This window comes from Sorex fumeus, unplaced genomic scaffold (assembly GCF_029834395.1).
Source record: "Sorex fumeus unplaced genomic scaffold, SorFum_2.1 ptg000039l, whole genome shotgun sequence".
In the NCBI taxonomy this organism is placed as follows: domain Eukaryota; kingdom Metazoa; phylum Chordata; class Mammalia; order Eulipotyphla; family Soricidae; genus Sorex; species Sorex fumeus.
This window is the reverse complement of record NW_026606096.1, coordinates 23,263,810-23,280,633: the sequence shown is the minus strand read 5'-3', so window position 1 is coordinate 23,280,633 and position 16,824 is coordinate 23,263,810. Positions and strand designations below refer to the sequence as shown.

The 16,824-nt window shown below is 37.0% G+C and overlaps 1 protein-coding gene across 3 annotated transcripts in view; it reads left to right on the top strand.

Moving 5' to 3' along the window:
- Positions 1-16,824, top strand: part of GRIA2 (glutamate ionotropic receptor AMPA type subunit 2) — a 135,294-nt gene that overhangs the window by 9,200 nt on the left and 109,270 nt on the right. The window lies entirely within an intron of this gene.

Below are 16,824 nucleotides of genomic sequence, written 5' to 3'. Positions count from 1 at the left end.
CCCAAGCTACCGAGAGTATCTCGCTCGCACGGCAAAGCCTGACAAGCTACCTGTGAAGTATTCGATATGATAAACCCAGTAAGAACAAGTCTCATGATGGAGACGTTACTGGGCCCACTTGAGCAAATTGATGAACAACGGGAGGACAGTGCACAGTGCAAATATATTTAAACTTTTATTGAATTAAAGAGCTGTGATTTTTCAAAGTTAATGAAAGTTGAGTTTTAGGCATTCACTGTTCCAATACCAATCCCACCATAAGTGTCAACTTCCCTCCATCAGTAGCACTGTAAACTGTTCTCCCATTGTTCATCAATTTGCTCCAGTGGGCCTAGTAATGTCTCCATCATGAGACTTGCTGTTACTGTGTTTGGCATATTGAATACGTCACGGGTAGCTTGCCAGGCTTTGCCATGCAGGCGAGATACTCTCCATAGCTTGCTGGGATCTCCGAGAGGGAAGGAGGAATTGAACCCGGCTGGGCCAGGTCAGCCATGTGCACGGCAAATGCCCTATGTGCTGTGTTATGGCTCCAGCCCCCTCCATCAGTATTTTGGCAAAATTTTTAAATAGTTCCGAATTGTAGAATACACTAATTACTTTTAGACATTATCCGTTCATGAGAAAATTCAGAAATTTATGGACACATTTTGTTGTAGTGGACGAATAATAATAATAATTTTAGTGAAACTTTTTTATATTCATGCCTTTTTTTCTGTCTTATTTTGTGCTGGCCATCTTTAGGGCTTGTTTTCCAGTAATTTCTTTTGAGCAGTTTTTAAAATATTAGTAATTTTTTCAGCAAAAACAAAATAAGTCATTCTATTTTTATTTTTATACATTAATAAACATGCCAACAACAAAAAACCAAAATGTCTACTTTTAGTGGGTAGCATAAAAATTTAGAGTTTTGACATTGTATCTGTCACCAGCAAAATGGAACATGTAGGTTTGGGAGATAAAGTCACTGATTATAGAAAGGAAATTTGTAATTTTAGTATTTCAACTTGTATAAACTTAAAATATATAAATTTAGAAGGTTTAAATTGTATTTACATTCTAGATTTTATTAAATTTAATATCATTTCACATCTCCTAAACAAATAACATACACATTCTCTTTAGAGCTTTGCTATGGAAACTATTCTTTAGAATATTAATTTGTAGTTTTTATAGTTTCCTTCTGGGTATGTTATTTTTTGTTTCTCTATTTTGTTTTCTTGATTTTCCAGTATTTAAAATATGAGCACAGATTGCTTTAAATTAAGAAATGTCTACATTTGATTAGGGTTTCAAATTTCTCTGGATGTATTAATTTTCATGTATAATTAATTTCAAATTATAAATATTACAATATTAATTTATCTTATGATTCTTTGTTACTTCCTCTGATAGAATTTCATCAAACCCCAAGGTGCCCTTCCTTTAAGATGTTATAGTATAATCTTTCTAAATACCCAAACCTGCCAATGGGATTGATGTAAATATTTTTCTATAAATTGTTCGTAATAAATTGGGCTAGAGTGATAGCACAGTGGGTAGGGCATTTGCCTTGCATGCGGCTGACTTAGGTTCGATTCCTCCACTCCTTTCGGAGAGCCAGGCAAGCTACCGAGAGTATCCCACCCGCACGGCAGAGCCTGGCAAGCTCCCTGTGGTGTATTCAATATGCCCAAAACAGTAACAACAAGTCTCACAATGGAGACAGTCCTGGTGTCCACTCAAGCAAAATCGATGTACTGGGAGGACAGTGCTAGAGTGCAGTAAATTTTAGTGAGGTGTTGCTGTATTCTTCATCTCTTAAATAGAATATGGCTTTGATTGTTTATCAGAGCATAATTTTTGTCTTTCAGAACATCTTAATATATTGCTTTCTCTTCTGTAAAATGAGGATTGGCTTACATTTCTCATAGTAAACTTTACAGATTTACACAATAGTAGTTGCTCATTCTGATATAGTGATTTATGTTGCTAATTTCAGAGATTCAAATTCCCCTGAGAACTTTTTAGGCAAATATACTTAGCTCCATACTTATAGATGTACAGTAGAGAAGTAAGCTAACAGGAACTAACAACGTTTCTTATGTAATTTTCCAATTAATATGCTGATTTGATACAATGATTTAAACTAATACTAGAGACACAGGTTTTAATTTATTATCTCTTGGAAAGCTGATGAAATAAGTGTTTTCCAAAAATTTTTAAAATGGGATTAGTATTTTGTTTCATCTGCAAACACCAAAAAAGGAAGACATTACTGAAAATTCTGTAAATGTTAAATGCAGATTTGCTGGACTTTGTGTGAATACTGATATTGTTCACTTACTCTTTCCACCATCGATATATTAGAGCAAACAAGATGATGGTAGATGTGCTGCATGATTTGGTGACATTAAACACAGAAGTTTCATAGTGCTGTTTCCCCTGGGAATCAGCTGTCTAAATATTATTACTAATTAGTGCCTTGACTTTCTTTTCAGAAAGAACAGGAGACTTTGGAAAGGCCTCATTCTGTTTTATTAAGAAAGTCTCTTGAAAGATTGAAAAATTCAAAAGAATTACTTTGTCAGAAATTCCTTCCATTAAAGAATGGAGGAATTGTTCCTGGGGGACTATTATCATTGTTAATGAGTAAAAATAAAGAAGTTATAGAATAAGCTATCTTTTTTTTTTAACCTCTGGCTTTTCTAATTCTTATGCTGCTACATTTTGTAGTTGAAAACAGCATGTGGATTATTTTATACCATGTAGTATAACTTGGGCAAACATTTTTTTATTTTGCTTTTGGGGCTGGCACGATAGTACAGTGGGTAGGGCATTTGCCTTGCATGCGGCCAACCCGGCCAAACCGGGTTCAATTCCTCCACCCCTCTCGGAGAGCCCGGCAAGCTACTGAGAGTATCTCGCCCACATGGCAAAGTCTGGCAAGCTACCCGTGATGTATTTGATCTGCCAAACACAATAACAACAGGTCTCACAATGGAGACGTTACTGGGCCCACTTGAGCAAATCGATGAACAATGGGAGGACAGTGCTACAGTGCTATAGTGCTTTTGGGGTCACACCCAGCGATGCTCAGGGGTCACTCCTGACTCTGTGCTCAGGAATTACTCTTGGCAGTGCTCGGGGGACTATATGGGATGCAGGGGATTGAACCCGGGTCGGCCTCATGCAAGGCAAACGCCCTACCTGCTATTCTATCATTCCAGCCCCTGGGAGCATACATTCTTGCTCTTTTTAAAGGAAGCCAGTATATTCCCAAAGTCAAGTTGTATTAATACAAATACTATATTAATATTAATATGTTAATATTAATATAAAGATATTTGAGCTAGGCATGGGACACATTGGATAAATCTCACATGCTTACCTTCCAAATGCTTATCCCTGGTACTGTCATTTAAAACTGCTGCAAGGGGGAATTTAATAAATATTGGTCTTTTCCTCCTAAATTGGGCTGGAGCGGTAGCACAGTGGTAGGGCGTTTGCCTTGCATGCAGCCGGCCTGGCCGAGCAGGGTTCTATTCCTCCACCCCTCTTGGAGAGCCTGGCAAGCTACCGAGAATATCTTGCCTACACGGCAAAGCCTGGCAAGCTCCCTGTGATGTATTCGACATGCCAAATGCAGTAACAAGTCTCAAAATGGAGATGTTACTGGGCCCGCTTGAGCAAATTGATGAACAATGGGAGGACAGTGCTGCCTGTTGTCCTCCTAGGTCACCTTTCAGTAAATCATTTGTGTTTCTTGATGGATACTATACATGCACATAGAATATGTATAACATACACAATTTTTTACTGCTTTGAATGGTCCTATTTAAATTAGAACTTCTCCCCTCCCCCCCAAAAGTTTCATTGAAATTTATTTAGGAAGATATGATGGGAGAGAAAGGGAGAAGTACACATTTGATACAGAACAAAGGTTTCTCCAAATTGCAAATAAGCAAACAAAGAAACACAGAGACAAGCAAGCCAGGTCCCTGTTCAGGGATTTTGCTAAATATTAGTTCAGGAAAGAAGCCTCAATTACAACTCATCTCCTCTTTCTTGTAGCTCTGTGCAATACTTTTGGGTTTAGCTTACTTTGTTGAGCATTTGTTTCCCTCTTTTTAAAGGTAAAGGTAAAGGCCCTCCCGTTGATCGTCGATTTGCTCGAGCGGGCCCAGTAACGTCTCCATTGGAGACTTTGTTGTTACTGTGTCTGGCATATCGAATACTCTCGGTAGCTTGCCGGGCTCTCCGAGTGGGGTGGAGGAATCAAACTCGGGTCGGCCATGTTGGCCGCTTATAAGGCGAACGCCCTACCCGCTGTGCTGTTTTTAAAAGTGTGTAAAAATAGGTTTGGACAACATGGATTGTTGTACAATACATTGTGAAATAATCATTGTGAGTGTAATAATCAAGCCAAAAGTCTTTTGCATTAAAAAGCTTGGCAGCATTTGGGGCTGGAGTGGCTGACAGTGGGTAGAGTGTCTGCCCCATTGAACTCTGCCAACCCTACATCTCGTCCCCAGCACCACATTTGGTCCCCCTGAGTCCCTCCAGGAGTGATTCCTGAGTGCAGAGGCAGGAATTAGCTCTGAGCATCACCAGTTGGGCTCCCCTAAAAAACAAAAATGCAAGGGTTGGGAAGATAAGACAGGGAGCTGTGTCTTGAAGCGGGCTTAAACCAGTTTGATCCAGGAGCACTTGTGCCACTGAGTATTGCAGGGCTAGTTCCGGAGGGTTTGGTGAGCACAATTGGGATGGCCCAGATCCCGCCCTCATGACCCCACCCTCTCCTGCTAGCATCACTGCATTTTTGAGCTTTCAATCAACCACTGTTTAGTTTGCTGGCTTTGCTCATGGGTTTCCAGAGTCGTACTTAAAAGGCCACTCAAATACAGTAAATCACTGCTACATATTAGATCAGGGACATGATTCAAAAGATATGCATGTGGGGTTGGAGCGAAAGCACAGTGGGTAAGGCGTTTGCCTTGCACGCGGCAGACCCGGGTTCCATTCCCAGCATCCCATATGGTCCCCTGAGCACCGCCAAGAGTAATTCCTGAATGCACAGCCAGGAGTAACGCCTGTGCATTGCCGGGTGTGACCCAAAAAGCAAATAAAAATAAAAATAAAAATAAAAAGACATGCATGTTCTTGTGCACGTAGGAGTCCCACTTGGTACCACAAGTATCAAAAAGGAACCCTGGAGCATTTCTGGGTATTGCCCAACTTCCCCAAATAATAGTAATGCATATAAACATAGTACATATATATAATAAAATTTATTTTATATATATGTTGTTAACTCTATATTGCACGAATGTATTGAGCTCTGCCTATTTTCTCTAGGAGTTGAGTATATGAAGTTTTGCCATTGGTATATCATTGGTTATATGACAAATGATTTGTTTTCACTGGTGTTTAAGGTTAACACTCTCTGTACACTTTTCTGAGTGTGAACTCATTTCTGGTTCTAGGTCTATTTATTGTTTATTGATTTTTCACATTTAACGTAATGCATGCTTTATCTTGTGTTTTAGCAGTTTTTGTCCAGTTTTATCTTTAAATCTGTTAATGAGTTTTTTTAATCATAATTTTAGTTAAAACTTTTTATGGAACATAGCTTCTTAATTTTTATTTAGTCAAATTTAGAACTTGTTTTCTTTATACTTCTTTGGGATTTTGATCCTTGCCTAGCAAGATTTTTTTATTTCAAGCTTATTAATTTCAAGATAAAGCCATACTTTTCTTTAATGTTTTAAATGAATCTTTGACACATCTTAGTTTATTAGGTGTAATTATTAAAATCAGTACTTTTTACGTGTTTACTTTATAAAACTAGTTGTCACAACATATATGAGATAATCTATATTTTACTCATTCTTTTAAAATGTCATCAGATTTTCTTCTTGAGTAAACACCTGCACTGGAAGTAAAAATCAAATAGGAAGTTTTCCTAGAAAATAACATCAGGCAGGATGAAGACTCTCTCACAGGCAGAGGATTCTAAAGTTATGCAGATCCATGTTCCTGACTGGTGCTATTCTTATAAATTGTGCTTTTGTGTCACTTGGGGTCTCAGATCAATAAAAAAGGATGTTAGATTTTGAACACTAACTGAGCCCAGAGGGATAAATAAGGGATGTTGCTATATTTTTTGGCATGAGTCAAGCACTAAATTGACTGTTAGTTTTACACATTTCTTAACCTATAAGGCGTAAATAATGCATTATGATTGTGGCTTTTTTTTTTGTATATCAGTTTGAAGATCATCCTGCGTAAAAATCAATAGGTGTATTAGTAATATATGAAACTAAAGCCCACAATTCACATGCAACAACATAAAGGAATTTAGGTAGATAATTGGGATTTTTACCTTAATTTTTTCATAAAACCAGTTATATGCTTTTTTAATACTATTTATTATATAAATCTGACTTAAAGCGTAACACTAAATAAAATATTAAAATGTTATTTGCATCAATGAATTCTTCTCAGTTAACATTTTGTTTCACCTCACAAACTGTGTATTTCTGGTCACTCATCAGGGAGATTAATAAGTTTCCAGTCATTAAATTTTGAGGAGCATTGAACAAGTATGGGTAAAAAAGGATCCCAAGTTTGGTATCTAATTGATTCCTTTCTATGAATATTGAAATGGAAAGATGGTTAACTTTCAAAAAATCTTCATAAAAATATTTCATTATATTTTGTCGACTTTTGTTTTACTATTTCTTTTGGTGAATGGAATTTGGTAAAAATCAGATAAATGTATTGCTCTGTTAATACTTTTTTGACAAATGAATTGTCCTGTCAATACTTTTTGTGCTAACACTATTTTTAAAAAGTTAAATACTGGGGCTGGAGCGATAGCACAGCAGGTAGGGCATTTGCCTTGCATGCGACCGACCCAAGTTCGAATCCCAGCATCCCATATGGTCCCCAGAGCACCACCAGGAGTAATTTCTGAGTGCATGAGTCAAGAGTAAACTCTGAGCATCAGCATCACCGAGTGTGACCCCAAAACAAACAACAACAACAAAAAGTTAAGTACTTCGCAAACATTGTCTTAGTTTTAGTGATTTATCATTCACTAAATTACATAAGGCAGAAGAAAGTAAAAATTAAAAACCATTTGGTCTACTCTATTAAATATGGATGATGTACACTAAAGGGCAGATGTAGCACAGGACTGATAAAAAGAACAAGGTCAAGGTAGAATAAGGAGGCAGAATCTTTGAAAAGATTCCTTTCATGCAACACGAACCTTGTCTTTTTAAAGATTGTTTTAAAAAAGATTGTTTGTCTCTTTAGTCTAAATATGTATTTACTTGTATCACAATAACTTTTTCTGTAAATGAATACCTCAAATTTGCATTAGCTTTCCATTTACATTTAATTTCCTTTGGCAATATCAGATTTGAGAGCACCTTTTAATTATCTGTGCTTTCACCATTTTTATTCATTTTTATTTATTTCCAAGTTTCTCTGAGAGCTTTGACATTTCATAACATTTCCGAAATGAATCACATGCAGGGCACAAACATTTAAATATTCCTGGAAAATTAGTATAAAATTATTTGTAATCTCTCAGAATATTTTCTTAATTATAAAATTAACAATATTAACAAGGTAGAAAATTAGAAAGCCTTTAAAGAAAACTAAAAATCATCACTAACTTTGCCAAAGTGATAAATACTTAACACCTATGTGTGTTTTTGTTCTTAGTGCTATGCCTAAAAGATTTTGAATGACAATACAATTTTAAACTTAATTATCATATGTACATTATATTTTAATTAATAATTTTCTACTTTGTAGGTTTTGTTTCAATCTATTAGAAAAATACTGCCGTAAATGAAAAGTTTTTTTAAACTTAAGTAAACTTTTTTGCATTAGTCTATCATTACAGTCTTAACAAGATAAATCTTAAAACATTATTTTATAGAATATTTTGGTAATCTTTTAAATCCAAATTTTATCTGAATATGGTTTGCAACAGCTAAAAACACGGAAAGATAATGGAAAATCACTTGTCTCTGCATACACCTACTTGTTTGACTCTTTTTCCCTACAAATTATCAATTTTAACCATTTTCTATTATACCTCTACTGACTAACTTTATATAAATAACAAAACAGTTCTAATAATTTTGTGTTACACTCTTGAATTTTCTGGTTTGTTTCGGTGGCCACACCTGGCTGTGCTGAGGGCTTATACCCTGACTCTGTTCAGGAGGATCTCTGCGAACATAGGTGATGCTGGGAATTCAGCTGAATCCGCCACGTGCAAGGCAAGTGCCTTTTCTCTGTACTATTACTCCAGGCCTTGTATTTCACTGTCAATTACAATGTTGTTGAAATATCCTTATTTTAGTAGTTAGAGATGTGTGCTTTCAATTATCTGTTTTTATGGAACTAAGGCTAGCTCAGTGTGCTTAGCATACGCTTTGCATGCTGGAGACCCTGGGTCTGATCCTTCACAACACACGGTTTCTCCAGAGCATTGCAGGGAGTGACCCTTCAGCACAGAACCAGGAGTAAGCGCCATGAATATGACCTCAAAACAAACAAAAAACTCCAAAAACCCATAAGACATTTTTATAGTCAAGATTGAAAATATTTACATTATTTTCTCTGTTTAATTTATCCTCTATTAATATACTTTACATACAGGTTAGTTTAAGATATAACTAGGTCATTTTATTCTAGTCTTACTAACACGTTTACCCTCTTATGCAATCCAGATAGATTTTTCTAGAGTCTTTGGTAGGACTGTTATCTTGAATGGCAATACCTTTTCATTATTGATAATGTGACTTGACTTGAGGCCCTCCCGTTGATCATCGATTTGCCTGAGCGGGCCCAGTAATGTCTCCATTGGAGACATGTTTTTAATTTTTGGTAATGTATTTATTTTCTTTTGATTTGTGGGACACACCTGGTAGTGATTAAGGTTTATTTGTGGCTCTGTACTCAGGAATTAATCTTGGAGAGGCCTGGGGGTCCATGTAGGTTGCTGGAGACTGAACTGTGATGGCCACATGCAAGGCAAGAGCCTTGACTGCTGTACTATATCTTCAGTGTGATAAATGTCTATTTTTAATGATTAATATTTAAATGCCTTTCTTGAGATACTGATGTTTTCAATAGGTTCAGTCAAATAAATAAAAACATTGCAGTATGGCATGTTCATGTCAGTTTAATTTATTTTATGGTTTTGAGATCCATATGCACATTTTTTGCTATTACTTTGTTTTGAATTTTGGATCATAATTGGTGGTGCTCAGGGATTACCTTGGCTTTGTGCTTAGGGATCATGCCTAGCATACTTTGGGGAACATATGCAGTGTCGGGGATTGAACTAGATTCAACAGAAAGCAAGGCATGTGCATAAACCCTGTGCTATCCCTCTAACCCAGCTTTAATCCATTTTTAGTTAATTTTTTGAGTGATCCAGTTTTATTCTTTTGCTTGTAAGCTGTTTATTTTCACCAACTTCATTTTTGGAAGGTATCGTTATATCTTTTTTATTGTTATATCTTAATTGTATGCTGTTGGCTCATTTACTATAAATTTAACTATCCATATGTATGAGACTTTAATTCCACATTTTCCGTTTTATTCTATTTATCTGAGTCTCTGTTTGATTCCAATACCACACTGTTTTGATTATTGTTATTGTGGATTTGTAGGTTAGGTTTCAGTTAGGGAGTCTGATACCTTTATTCTTCTTAGCACAGTGGATATGGTGTTTGCCTTTCACGTGGCCAACCCGGGCCAACCCCGGATTGATTCCTCTGCCCCTCTCAGAGAGCCTGGCAAGCTACCAATAGTATCCTGCCCACATGGCAGAGCCTAGCAGGCTCCTTATGGCGTATTCGATTTGCCAAAGGCAGTAACAAGAAGTCTCACAATAGAGATGTTACTGGTGTCCACTTGAGCAAACAGATGAACAATGGGAGGACAGTGCTAAAGTGCTACAGGAAAAACACACAATTATAAGTGTTTGTAAGTACCGCACACATGAAGGTACTGGCAGAGGGACAAAGTCACGCGGGTTCCGGGGCCGAGATCTCCAAGCCTACTCGGATTTGGGCCGAGAATCCTCCACCCAGATTCTCCAAATTCCAGTAGGCGGGGGGGGGGGGGGGGTCACACCCACCAACTGGCCCCCTGGCGCCGTGTAATCCCATCAATGGCCAAGACTCAGAGACTATAAAAACCAGCTCCTGGAACCTATTATATGTAAAGAGTTACTTTACATAGCTGTACTAGTGATTCTTATTTAATCTTATCTTTTTATTGTATTTAGTTATTTTTCTTTATTTTTGCAATATTTCTATAAAACATATTCACAGTTTGGATCTTTACTACCTTGATCTTTTGGGAAAAGCTTTATATCAGTAACATGGTTGGATATTTATATCTTTTTTGATACCTGATCCTAAGATTTGAATTTTGAATGTAGTGATTAATATAAGCTTCAATCTTCAATTCTAGCTTCTTTACATTGAGTGTAAGGAATATTAGATCATCATATATATTTGAACATATATGGATCATCCAATGAGCAAATCAATTTGCTAGAAGAAAAATTATTCACCAAGTACATTTGTTAGGATAAAGAAGAGTTTAGGAGAGTTAGGAATTTTATTTCTTACTGTAAAATTTTCATTGTTCTTTTTCTTATGAATAATGAAGATGATTCCAGTCTAAGAAAATAAGAGGCACTGAGGATATGATTACACACACACACACACACATACACACATATAATATATATATATATATATATATATAGAGAGAGAGAGAGAGAGAGAGATGTGTATATATATATGCTGGAAGGTGTAAATAGCATTTTTCCTCATGAAGTTTACTAAGACTAATTTCTATGTATTTTAATGTTAAAAATACTGTTAAGATGGCTGATCTTACATAACTCATCAGAAGAGTTGAATACTTCTTCCTTAAAACAATATATAGAGTTTGTTCTAATTTTCCACAGTTATGCTATAAATCACTGCCAACACCAAATTAGTTAATAATTAACCATTGCTTTTAGGAAATTTCTCATTTAGCCTCAAGTTGGAAATAGAACATGCTTTATATAGCCATAATAAGAAGTAGGTATCCATCTCTCTCCACTGATGGATATTTCTTTTTTTGATGTGTTTGTTTTGGAGACATTTCTAAGCATCCAGGAAGGTAGTTGTGAACCTAATGCAATTAGGTTCATGTGAACATCTGGTTATATCATTTTTATTTTATTTATTTTTTTGTGTTTTCTTTTTGTTTGGAGGCCATACCTGGCAATGCTCAGGGCTTACTCTTACTCTGTTCAGGGATAAATCCTGGTGGTGTTCAGAGGATCATGTACCTAGTCACGAACTGGCCACGTAGAAGGCATGTATCTACCTGCTATATATCTCTCTGGTCCCTGACCGTATCACTCTTATCAGTTCATCAATAGGATCTTCTTTTACATATGTTTTGATTTGGGTACCCTAAACATGTTTACTTGTACACATTCAAGCGTATGTTGGTACAGTTGAAGTACAAAGAACTTTATTGTTTTTTTTAATAGGTATTCTGTACATGAGAAATGTCAAAGCACCCAAGGGCATTAAGCTCTGTGGAGATATTAAAGCAGTAGCTGATTTTTTTCCATTTGTGCATGACCAGTCTTTTTGCTAGGAAAATGCCCAAACTTAGGAAGTAAAGCAAGGATGGCCACTGCCCATCTCTATACACATAATTTAGCCTCAAATTGGAAATGGCACATGCTTTATATAGCCTTAATAAGAAGTAGGTATCAATCTCTCTCCTCCGATGGACATTTCTTTTTTGTTGTTTTTGTTTTTGGGACTTCTTTTTTTCTTTTTGGGTCATACCAGGCAATTCACATGGGTTACTCCTGGCTCTACACTCAGGAATTACTCCTGGCGGGGTTCAGGGGACCATACGGGATGCTGGGAATTGAACCCGGGTCGACCACATGCAAGGCCAACACCCTACCCGTTGTGCTATCACTCCAGCCCCTGTTTTAGGGACATGTCTAAGCATCAAGGAAGGTACTTGTGAGGAAGACTGACAGTGCTACAATTTCAGAGAGTGCCCATGAGACCAGGGTAAATGACATTAAAGTAATCAGGAGCTGGAGCATACGACAATAGACTCTTGTCTTCCAAGCAGCAGACCCAAATTTGTTAGGCATCACCTTGAGTCCTGCTGGGAGTGATCCCTGAGTGCAGAGCCAGGAATAAGCAGCCCTTAGCACCACTGGGTGTCCCCCTTTTCCCCCAGTAAAACAAAATAAAATTAGAAATAAGAAAAGTAAAATGTATAGGTTGGTTGATATTTGTGTGAAAGGTAAAGGAAGGAAACCAATAAAAATTTAGAAGACACGTCATTATACTTAGAGTGCACTGGTTTTAGAGACCAGGCAGACGAGAATCAGCCTGTGCTGGAGGACAGAGTCCCTGAGAGAGGAAACAGGAAGAAGAAAGGGTCTGTTAGAAAGGCCTTGGTATGCTCATGCATGGGGAGTATGCCAGAGAGATGGGAGGAGAGTCAAAGGGCAGAAGAGTAGGCAAAAGGAACTAGAGAGAACAGCAGGAGGCAAAGCAGGCCTTTCCTGGAAGCTATGGTAATCAGGTAAATAGTGTATATTTTAATTTATGCGTGTCCAAGGTTCACATAAATCTCAAATGAGAAGGTAAACAGTAAAGCAATAAAAAGAGCTTAACCCTCTAAGTACTTAGCTTCATCAGTGCCAATATCAGCAAAAACATTCAGTGGGAAGTAAATATTATTTCACAGAAAAGTACCCTATTAGCATGACGGAATGACTTCTTTAGACTGGATTTGGATTCATCTTTTATTGGAGGCAGGCCCTGTTGGGATGAGCATTCTCTCCCCTCTCCCACACTGGGAGAGAGTTCTCAGCCACAGTGCTTCTGCTTAGGGGGCTAATAGCCTTGGAAATGAAGTTACTGATAAAGTAGCTCAGTTATATTTCAGGACTTTCAAACACAGTCCCTAACTGCTACTTGGGCTGTTTGGTAAACAATAACTGTTATCTTTGTATTCTAAATTCCTACTTTTTGAGAAACCTGAGTTCTGGGGCTGGGGTGACCCAGACTGTTTGGATCAGAGCATCTTAACCTGAGGCAGAGTTGGTGATTCTGTGTGGAAGACTAAGGCTTGGACTCTTCTGAGCTAATGGGAATGGTCTTCACTCTAGAAAGTTTGGGTGGAAAGAAACATAAAACTTAACTTGCTTATCTTCTGATCTGTCTTCAGTCTCTTGACTTAAACTGGATCTGTTTTTGGGTAAAAAGTAACTTTTAGGCTTAACTGATAGTGCAGAGCTAAAAGTGCTTGCTTTACACTGGCTGCTTTGGCAAATGGTTCCCTGAGCCCCAGCGGGAGTGATCTTTGAGCACAGAGTCTGGAGCAGCACTGACCACTGCAGGGAGTGTCCCAACAGACAAAATCAAACGGAGAAAAATCAACTATTTAAAAGACATTATGCCAGAAAAATGATCTCAGAGTTTCTGAGAGTTTTTCAGTTTCTTTTTTGCCACATTTGTCTCATGGACAAAACAGTCATCAACCCAGTGACTGAGGTAACATTTGTTTTCTTTTGGTTTGTTTTCTTTTGCTTTTTGGGGCTACAGCTTTTTTAGGGCTTATATTCGGTTCTGCTGAGGGATCCTTCTTAGTGGGGCTTCAGGAAACAGAGGCTGCTGCTGGGATCCAACCCAGGTTGGACATACGCAAGACATACTCCCAGCCTGCTGTCTGTGACCCCTGAGGTAAGATTTTCCTACACAGGAGGTAGCGGGAATACTTAGTGCTGAGACAGCTTTGAGTGTCATTCAAGGAAGCTCCGATTCGTCTTGTAACCTCCAAAGTCAACTATTGCTCTATTTCCAGGTAATAATCAAGGCAACATCATAGAGCTCAAGGCTTATTTATGCTGCCAGATCCAATCTATGTCTGTGAAATGAGCTGTGCTCTCCTTGTGAAAAAAACAAAAAACAAATAAAAAAATATCCCCTTTCCTTTTCTCTGTATTGAGTAATAATAGACTTAGAGCCACAAGTCATTCAGAGGACTGGAGTGTCTCCAACCCTCTTCTTTGTGCCTGAGTTGGATACATGTGCTTTCTGAATGGATTAGGAACCGTGTCTCTGGGGGGACACGGAGTATTAAGACCCAATAACTTTTGAAAATTGAAAGCTTAGGAGGCTTCATTGTATCACTTGAAACATGTTAAGTCAAATGAAATCCAATAAACACGTATCAGGCATAGAGAATAGCAGGATGGATGCAATGCTGAATAAGAAAGGCAATAAATTGTCAGTTTTAGGGGTCTGTTTTGTAGGACAAAACACCAGACCTCTCTTGATAGTCTATTTAATCACAAAATAACTCTCTTCTTGTTAAGAAGCTCTGCCTTAATACTACCTGGATTTTGTCCTGTTGCAATTTGAGCACATGTCTTTTCATTATCCTCTGTGAAAGAGACTAAAAGTTATCAGATTTTTCAGCCTAATCAGATTTCTTATGACTGGAGGCATTAGCTAAGCCATTTTTTTTTTTATGCAAGAGAATAGACAATGGACAATGCTCCTCTCAGGAACTTTATATCCTATTATGTACTTTGTAATGTGAAATATTGAAATTAAAATTCTGTTATTTGTATTTGATGCGTTTCCTTTCTGTTAAAAAATTGCCTTTTGGATTAAAGCTATTTTTTCCTTGAAAATACTGAGAAGTTACTATTTTTAATATACAAATTCCTGAAGTATGTTATAAAATATATCTCCACCTTCATGCAAAAAAAAAAACACCATGTTTTCTCTTGTTTTGTTTTCTGGCTTTGTTTCTCTTATTCTCATATCACTGCCACTGTCACTGTCACTGTCCTCCTGTTGTTCATTGATTTGCTCAAGCGGGCCCAGTAACATCTCCGTTGGAGACTTTGTTGTTACTGTGTTTGGCATATCGAATATGTCATGGGTAGCTTACCAGGCTCTGCCGTGTGGGCGAGATACTCTCGGTAGCTTGCTGGGCTCTCCGAGAGGGGTGGAGGAATCAAACTCAGGTCGGTCATGTTGGCTGCATGCAAGGCAAACGCCCTACTGCTGGGCTATCGCTCCAACCCATTCTCATATCAGTTTTGTTTAATTAAAAACAAAATGGAACTGAGGGGACCAGAGGGAGTACAGCAGGAAGGGCAATTGCCTTGAACACAGCCAAGGCCTGTTCTGTCCCTGGTGCTTTGTATGGTCCCTGAGCACTGCTCAGAGAGATCCTTGAGCACAGAGTCAGGAGTAAGCTCTGAGCACTACTGGGTGTCACCCAATAAAAATAAATCAAAACAAAACAGGAATTGAAGACTTTTCATTACAATAGTAACAGTTTCAAGCTAATGCAATGATATTAGAGGATTTTGCTCAAGACAATTTGTGATTTTGTATTGAATATATTGAGTTATAAAATAATTCCATCAGGTTGATAATCTAGGTTGATTATCCACATTCAGTACAGAGCCCATAGATCTTTTGTATTTGTTTTCCTCTTTTTCCTGTTTTATTCTTTATTTATTTATTTAGGGCTGGAGCGATAGCAGAGAGGTAGGACGTTTGCCTTGCACAGGGCCAACCCAGTCAGCCCAGGTTCGATTCCTCCGCCCCTCTCAGAGAGCCTGGCAAGCTACCGAGAGTATTTTGCCCGCGCGGCAAAGCCTGGCAAGCTCCCTGTGACATATTCGATATGCCAAACACAGTAACAAGTTTCATAATGTTACTGGGCCCGCTCAAGCAAATTGATGAACAACGGGTGGACAGTTCTATTCTTAGTCAGGCATCCTACTTGTGTTCTTTATAATGGCAGTTGTGTGTTACTGGCATATTAATTAACTTTAATTTGACCTTCTAATTAATTTGTGAAATTTGACTAACAGGATGTTGTATTTATACAAAATACTTGAGAAATAAATTCAAGGCAGATAGAAAATACAGAACATATGTCAGTTTTTTTTCTTCTTGTATTTTATTTGTTTTTATGATATAAAATTAATACGTGTATTCATATAAAAAGGTTCATCTTTATTATATATTAAGTCAACATTATTTTAATATAATCAGGTTACCTCTAGTTTTCATATTTCACAATGATATCACTCCCCTTAACTATATAATCTATAAAATGGAAATCAAGTATATAGAGTTTGGTTTGGTTTTTTACAAAATTTACTTACCACTCTTTCAGAATTTACTTTTAGTTTATTTTGAACTTTATATTCTATTATCAGCTTATAATGTGAAATATTGAAATTGAGATTATGTTTTTTGTATTTGATGTGTTTTCTTTTTGTAAAAAAAAGTCTTTTTAGGTAAAGCTATTTTTTTCCTCAAAAATATTGAGTAGTTACTATTTTAAATATATAAATTCCTGAAGCATCTTATAAAATATATCTCCACCCTCATGCAAATATATTTCATTTTTCTAATTTTAACTATGAATTTTCTACTCTTATAATATAAACATTGATAAAAATAGGAAACTACCTACTTTTTTCAATAATATTTACAGTTACATCACTTATGCCGTACTTTTTCTTATAACATAGGAGCACTTTTCTTGACTATTCCTTTTGTTTTGCCACAATTATGCAAAAAGAACATCTGCTAATATTTAGGATTTTTCAGGCAAGTTTCTGTTACATATACGTACTAGTACTAGAATAATACGTACTATTAGAATGTCTAACACCATTGTGGTTTTTCATAATCATCAAGTGTTTTCCAGGGCTGTTCCTGA